Genomic DNA, 8,129 nt, shown 5'->3' with positions numbered 1-8,129 from the left:
CTTATTTTTAAAATCAAAGATATCAGAGAAGTGCACTGAACAGTATCAGTTTTTTTTTCAGTTGAGGAAAAATCCTAGAAACAATGGATAGTAGACATTTTATAGACATTCACATTTATTCAACAACTGTTTGATGACCTAGAAACAAAACTGCATTGGTAACTTTAAAGACAGTGTTACTAGTTGTTGTTGTTGTTTGTTCACCCAGCATGGACAAAAATGTCATGTACATGGTAAAGAATGGTTACTAATATCTAGATAATCAATCTTTGACAGAACACACTGTCTAAGAAAAATGGGAACCAAAAAGAAAACACTTTTACATTCTATAAGAATTTCCATTTTATGTTGCCAAACATGCTATGCTAAGCAACTGTTGATGGGTAGAGGTGGAGATTTCCCTGGGAGAAGCATTTCTTACATGATGTGGAGTCTCAGGGCAAAATGGAGTCTGATTGGATATTATCCATATAGCCTGGCCCATTACAATATAATTACATGACCAGAATAACTCTATATCATGTGCAACCAGAAGAATGAGAATTTGTACTCCATTTACGTATGATGTGTCAAAATGCATTCCACTTTCACATATAACTAATCAGAACAAATAAAAGTAAATGTTCCTGGGCACACTAAAAACCAACAACAACAACAAAAATAACAACTAAAGATATTTTCACAGGATATTTAAGTGACCATGGACTCTATATCCTGTGCCTATGGGCCAGAAGGATTAGTTAACCCCCCTTCTAGAGAATCCACTGTCCTGTCTGTACAGGAAGGGGAGGCTTGGTATGCAAGTTGCTTGAGAGATTTTATCTACAGCTGTTAAGCCAAGGGCTGTAAGAAGTGTCTAATCCTGCAGAATTGGTAGAATCACTGAAAATTGAGTAAAAACTTACTGCCAGTGTCTATTCTCTACACCAGTCACTGGTATACACTGTGGTCCATCAGAGTGCCATGTGTGACACAGATAGCATTTTATGTTATTGGTAGACTTCTTTATTTTCTAACTTTTGAAATACTATATATATATAGTATATATAATATACAATATATTTATAATATATATATATATATATATATATATATATATATATATATATATATATATATAGTATGTTTTCAAGATCACTAAATCAAGAGAGTTAAAATTATTATTACCTAATTTATTACCTATAATGAAAATGACAAAATCAGAATGTGTGTCTGATTAATTAAACCTTAGTAAGAACCATTATAAACAGCAGTAGCAGCAATGTGCATGCAGGGGCACATCCAAAACAAATGGCAACTTAAACAGGTCGTGTTTTAACTCCAGATTTGCAAACCTGATGTTTTAATTTTGAGGTCTGGGAGGAAAAAAATCAAATTTTGGCCTCCTCATGATTCATTCTACTTCAGATAGGCCAACTCTTCTGTCAGGTTCTCAGTCAGCATCTCCAGTTCAGCTCTGGCTAGGGTCAGCTCATCTGGCACCTTTTGCAGGACATTGATGACAGCCAGGTCATTCTTCTATCTGAAATGTAGTTTAGGAATGCAATACACTGATTTGGACAAGGCCACTGTCATCTTCAGGGCTATCTGATGCACAAATCTACGTGACTCTTTTCAAATAGCAGCACTGTAGTGTGTGATATGTGTTCTTGCTTTTGTAACTCCCTTCCTTCTCTCCATGCCTTCCTTTTTTCAGTATCATGCTTAATTTTTCAGTTGGAAGGAAGGAAAGAGAAAAATCATGAGATGATGCTTTTTCACCAGCAATGAATCCCACTAGCACTGTGCATCCCAGGAAGGGATTCCACTTTGGCTAGCTGTTGTGGCCTTAAAAAATAGCAGCCCCTATATTTGTGCAGTTTCTAATGCTGTCCTAAAAGCAAATGAAAATTAAATAATAGTTATTCTTTTGCTGAATTTTCTTCATGATTTATTCATTTTAAAACATTGGTACTTCTTCATTATATTTTGCCAAGATTTTATAGGTTAAAGGCCATCATCCTTGCAACTTCCTGTGTGAAAATTTTGTAATCCAAAAAGTTTGTATTCCTTATGTCAGGAAGTATGAGATATGGTGGAGGAGATGAACATATAAAAACAAGTGGATGGATAAAATTTCAGTTGTATGTGCATCAGGAAAACAATTTTTGCACTTAACCCCTTATCAGATACATTATTAGTTCATTGAACGCATTGGAAATTAAAGTTTAGGGCATTGGTAGAGTTGTGTTGAATTGTAAGTCATTAAAACTATAGTGATCCATAGACTTAAGAGTAAGCAACTTATTTTAACAATGTGTAATGTGAATTGAGTTTGATTCTAAACACTTTTTGGAGTGATCATCCTATTTCCATTTGTCCAAACACCAAATATATGGAGAATGTGAACTTCAGAAGATTCAAAATATGTACTATCAATGGAGGCAGGAAAACAGGGAATAAGAGAACATGGTAGGAAAGGTAAATTATCACCTGTCTATTCCACTCACTTCATTCTGAGTCCCATGCAGCCTATTTTGCATTGCCAATCTGCAAGATGAGCTAGGCACTGCCAATCCTGGCAGAAAGTTTCTGGCAAAATAAAGGAAGTCATAGATAACAAAATTCTAATATGCAAGTAGTTTACAAATGTTTTTTTAACACAAAATTCGAGTGGTAATGTTAAATGCTGTTTCATTAAGAATTACAAAAAAAGAAAAATACAAAAAAGAAGTGGTGTTAAAACTATAAGTCAATGATTCAAACTAATGGATTATGGTAAAGCCCTACTTACACTGTGGGTTCTGAAAACAATCCTTTAAGATAAGTAGTATTATTCTCATTTTATAGAAGAATTGGAGATTCAGAGAATTCACCCAGTTAACATTTGGAAGAAGGAGAGTTCAAAGTCCTGGCTGCATGATGCAAATGGCAGTAACTGAAGAGGCTGTGTACAATCCTAGGTAAGACTTTATTATACTTTAGCATTTTCAATTAGTCCTTCCCTGCATGCTACTGTATTGATCAATGTATCTCTCCTTCCTTAATGTTACTTCATTGCTTCCCTTCTATTGATATGTTTTATTTCCTATTGTGGTTTCACACAGCTGAATTATTGAAATAAAATGTTAAGTCTAAATTTATCCAGCACCTCTTTTTTCCCCAGTAACTGAACAACCTTAAAATGTTTTAATCCTCTAAACTTTTACTGGGTAAATGTTATTATAGTATTATAGATCTATCTTTTTGAGTTTTCTTTGAACACACACATATCCATTTTAAAATAGGACTTTACCTTGTTTTAACACACCCTAGCAGTTACTCATTACTTATGAAATCAAGGCTTTCAGTGTATGCCCTGTGTATTCATGTAAGCATGTTTGTGTTTCAGACACCCTTGATGATAGCTTAGCTGGGAATCAAGTTCTACTTTGATTACTTTGGCACAGTTTAAGGATATAATAGAATTTATTCTGGTTTCTACTACTGGTATTGAATAATAAATAATACATTTATGATTTGTTTTTATAAACATATTATTCTTCCAATTGTTGTAAATTTTCTTGTTCCTAGTATTCTTTTTTAAAATGTCTTTTTAAAAATATTTTTTAGACATTGATGGACCTTTATTTTATTCATTTTATTTATATGTGGTGCTGAGGATTGAACCAAGTGCCTCACACATGCTAGGCAAGCATTCTACCACTGAGCCACAACCCCAGCCCCCTAGTATTCTTAAATCTATAATATGCCTAAGTGAAGACTTGTTTTTATTGATCTTGCTTAAATTATGATTTTCAAACATCTCAGAGTCTGTTTTTGATTATTATTCCCAACCACATTTTTTTCTAAGGAAAATTCTATTTGATATACAGCAAGATCTTATTTTGTCCTATAATTTGCTGAACATTTACTTTCTTCCCTTCCATATCTTTATGGCTCTCAACTAAACCATGGATATTTTCATGTATTTTCTAGTCAAACATGTTCTTTGGGTGTAAACTGCTCTTTGGTACTTCCTCCAATTTTCCTTTATTTTTGTGAAGTTTACCATTGTTAAATATCAAAATCTAAATTGACCTTTTAATTCAACATTCTTAGTTTCTTTTCTTATGACTTTTATTCCATTAATAATTTTCTCCTTTAAGCATACTTTACTATGGAATGTTTACACCATTTCATTCTGTAAAATTTTTGAATGTCTGATCCTGATGTCATTTGCCTGCTGATTCTCACTCATGGTGTATTATTTCCTTACATTAAAAAATTATAAGTAACTGCTCTGATATATTCATGGATAGTAGAGCTGACAGTGTAAGAATAACTCTGTATTTTGTGGCTTATCCAATGTTCATATTATTTTATAATGCATCATTTGTCCATGCTCTTAAGGATAAGTGACATAAGAGAATCTTTTTTTATATTGTCCCTTTTAAAGACAGTAAATCATTTTTAAAAACAGAAAACCTCTTCAGGCTATTCAATAATTAAACATTTTGATAGGGCATCATTCATATTTGATTTGTGTTGACTCCAACCTGGCAACAAACACATAGCTTGCTACTTTCATATTCACACTTGAAGGGGCTTTAGGGGCACACTAAAATTAACCTTGATTTTGTCACAGACACAAATACTTGATTAAGAAACTTAATCACAATTTCTAAATCCAAATGAAGAGTTACAAGGGTGAGAAACATATAGATCAAATTAGTTGTCAAGGATCAGAAAATCCTTCTAAGTTCAAGTTATTGGAATTAAGTGATTTTGCCAAGGTGAACTGAGAATGTTATAGATTCAGATGCAAAACTAAAACCATCATACTATTGCTTCCTGGTTATCACCATGTCAATCACAGTTCCTGGAGATGGATGTCTGGGGGCTCTCTCTCATCCAATGAGGAGGTCCATGGGACAGGGTAGAGGAGTGTGTGGCTCTACAGTCGCTAATCAAGACCTAAGCAGGTCTGATTTTATTGCACAATTACCATGTATATAAACTTAGGCAATAGCTAAGCAGACTATAAGCAGCCACTAATACAATTTCTGTCCAACTCTTCTGGCAGGGACCAATCAAGGAGGGGCCATGGACCAAGTGCTGGTACTGCAACATGTGGCCTCATGCCTAGGGCTGTGCCTATGGGATGAATGGTATGCTACTCACATGCCTAGCACAGGGGAGTGCTTTGCCTCTCAGACACCCTTAAGGTATGCCATGTATGCAGTACACCATGCACTTCTCCTCACAGATTGCCATGTTCATGATTGTTTTTAACAACAAAAAAAGCTGGTGTTTATCTGTTTTTTCACCACAATAAAAATTAGCTTGAAAATTTTAAAATTAGGATGCTTACTCAATCATCTTAGAATCATTCAGGGTGCTAGAACATCAAACACTTAGAATCTATTTAAAAGCCTGTGGCCAGTAGCCACACACCCATACAGCACTGTTTACAGTCTTAGTTGCATTTACACAAGTAGGGCAATAAAAAGGGAGGAGTCTCTTTGGAGGCACCCACATCCTAGGTGAAGGGACCCTTCCTCTCAACATCAAGACCACTCCTGCTATCCCTGCTGGGCAGCAGCCTCCACAAACAGATGAGGTCAAGGAGACAGCTGGAATGGAGCCAGAGACTTAAAAAACTCCAGGATCAAAGGAGTGATACCTGCGAACCATGGACATTGTGCTCTTGAATATCTGTGAATCTCTAAGGCTGAGGAGCACTCCACACAGTACTCTATGAAATAAAATAGGAAAAAATAGATACAAGTCAACTGATTTTGATTTCTTAATTGTAGCAATAATTGATCTTTCCAAGGACCTTCAAATAAAGATTACTTATAAGGAGCACATCTCTTTGTTAACTGTTATTCCTACATAGTCTTAATACATCAGCCCTAACTTTATAGATAGATAGATAGATAGATAGATAGATAGTGAGATAAATAGATAGATAGTTATAGATATATAGATATATAGATATAGATATAGATAGATAAATAATAGATATAGATATATGTAGATATATAAAATATAGTATACATATATTATAGACAAACAGGCATATATATGCACATCTCAACAAGTAATATAGATGTAGAAAATAAGTATAATTGCTATTAACATTTTTTCAAGAGAGAAAATTACTAATCAATTTTTAATTGATTTAGGCTTCCTATATTGTTTATTCAATAACTAAATACTGGGTTCCGTCCCTAATATCAAAATCTTATATAAATACAATGTCTATGTACATACACAAATCCACACCTAATTTCTGTTGATTGGATATACCCATTTGTTTATCTGTATATTAGTTGATAAACAGAAGTTTAATTGCTTTGAAAGCAAAGGAAAAACACAGGGAACTCTTGTCCCAGAGGCTGTGATTCTGCACATCAGGGGGAACAGAGGGTTTTTAATGATGTGATTTCAGGTATGCCTGGAACTTCTTCACTTGTTAATCTGGGATAGAATCATTTTTTAAGTCTTCTGTTGCCATCCCCAACTCTGAATTTCTTCACTCCCATGGTGGGTGTGTGCTCAAGAATAGATAACTGGATGGGGACAAAAAGTAATCCTGTTTCCCCCCAGGTTAGGGATGGGGAGAGGGGGATGAAAAAAAATGCCAATTTTAAAATAAGACTCAGTGGCAGATCATCATGCTGGGGTTTTTCAGGTTAATTTGTTTTAATTTAATTTATACTTAACTGAACTTTAGTTGTTCATGGTGGGCAGGTGGTGTTATTTCAAAGGGCATCACTTTTATACCAGTTCAAATAGAGCAACTTTCTAAAAATAATATATTAAATCTGTAGAACACTATATTTTCCACTTTATACAAATTTATAGTTGTTGAAATCACTTTTATTCCTGTCACTGGGACCAATTTGTTTCAAATTCATCTGCTTCAGAGTTCTAGAAACTGGGAATCAACTGAAAGGACTATTTGTCTTAGAGTAGGGGAGTTGACCACCTGGGACGATAAGGAGGTGTTCAGTGTGGTGGAAATGTGGTAAGAGATACTCCTGAGTGAGGGAGCAAAAAGTCCAGAGGGGAATAAGCAGGGTGTGTGGGAATCTGGCATGCCCAGGGCAGAAAGGTATATGACGGGGGGAAGGGAGATGGAGCTGGAAAGAGAAGCAGGATCACATGGCGGGAGGTCCCATGGAACCTGATGATGCCCCCAAAAAAACACTTCTTGAAGAAACAAAACAGAGATGGTAGGAGCCAAAGGAGGAGGTTTGGACCATTTGGTTCTTCTGAGATGTTTTGTTCCCTGACAACTAGGTAAGATATTTATTGAGGGTAGGGCTGTCCAATGCTCTCTGTCCTCCCTGCCCCACTCCCCACTGGAAAATGAATTTCTAACAACTGAAAACACAAGTAGAAGCCCCTGAGGGTGTAAGGGCCCTTTCCTGGAGGCTGCCCTGTGAGTTCATCACACAAAGTTGGGGACAAACAATTTTATGGTGGACCAGTCTTTCATGGAAGACAATATGCTCATGAGATGTCACAAGATGGAGTCCCTTATTCCATCAACTGTCAACCACTCTACAAGCACCAACCCAAGAATTCCTGAGGCTCAGAACCCGGTGACCTCATCTTTAGAGAACATTGGGACTGGGGCCTTCTGGGGACTCCCATTGGTGGGCAGAGTAGTGGGTGAGTTCACTCTTTCAAGAGCTATAGGCCTGGTAACCAGAGTGAACCTTATGGATTTGCAAAAGGAGGATCTGGGCCTTCCAGGCCATAAGTACACCCAGACTTTTGAGTGTGGGGGACAAACTTTCAGGGAAGACCCTTTGCATGAATGGGGTGGTGGCTGCCTGAATGGAGTGCTATTAGTTATCAGAGATAAGACTCCTCTAGGAAACTAAGGACTCCTCGAAGACAGAGACTATGTTCTGCCCAAGCAGAAAAGATACAATTGAGTTCCTTGCCCTTCATGAGGTTTCTCAGTCTGAAGGACTGCATGGGTCCTGGACTGGAGCCAGAAGGCCTGACTTGAGTCTGGGAAGTTCATGGCCCCTCTACACCTAGTGTTCCTTATCTGTAAAAGGCTAATGGGGTCTCTTATGTGCCCTGCAAATATAACTTTGACTGAATCAGGAAATTATTAGGCATGTGTTTGAGAAGGGTGGGAAGGA

General features: G+C 36.4%; 1 long non-coding RNA gene across 1 annotated transcript; it reads right to left on the bottom strand.

Moving 5' to 3' along the window:
* Positions 1 to 1,439: 1,439 nt before the first annotated feature.
* LOC143406593 (uncharacterized) lies at positions 1,440 to 5,718 on the bottom strand. Its single transcript, XR_013092242.2, has 3 exons — positions 5,645 to 5,718; positions 2,490 to 2,571; positions 1,440 to 1,522 (listed from the first exon to the last, which is right to left on the bottom strand). It is a non-coding gene; the product is annotated as an uncharacterized LOC143406593 (long non-coding RNA).
* Between the last annotated feature and the right edge of the window lie 2,411 nt (positions 5,719 to 8,129).

Source organism: Callospermophilus lateralis, chromosome 1 (assembly GCF_048772815.1).
Source record: "Callospermophilus lateralis isolate mCalLat2 chromosome 1, mCalLat2.hap1, whole genome shotgun sequence".
NCBI lineage: Eukaryota > Metazoa > Chordata > Mammalia > Rodentia > Sciuridae > Callospermophilus > Callospermophilus lateralis.
The sequence above is the reverse complement of the archived record's forward strand: the minus strand, read 5'-3'. Positions and strand labels throughout refer to the sequence as shown.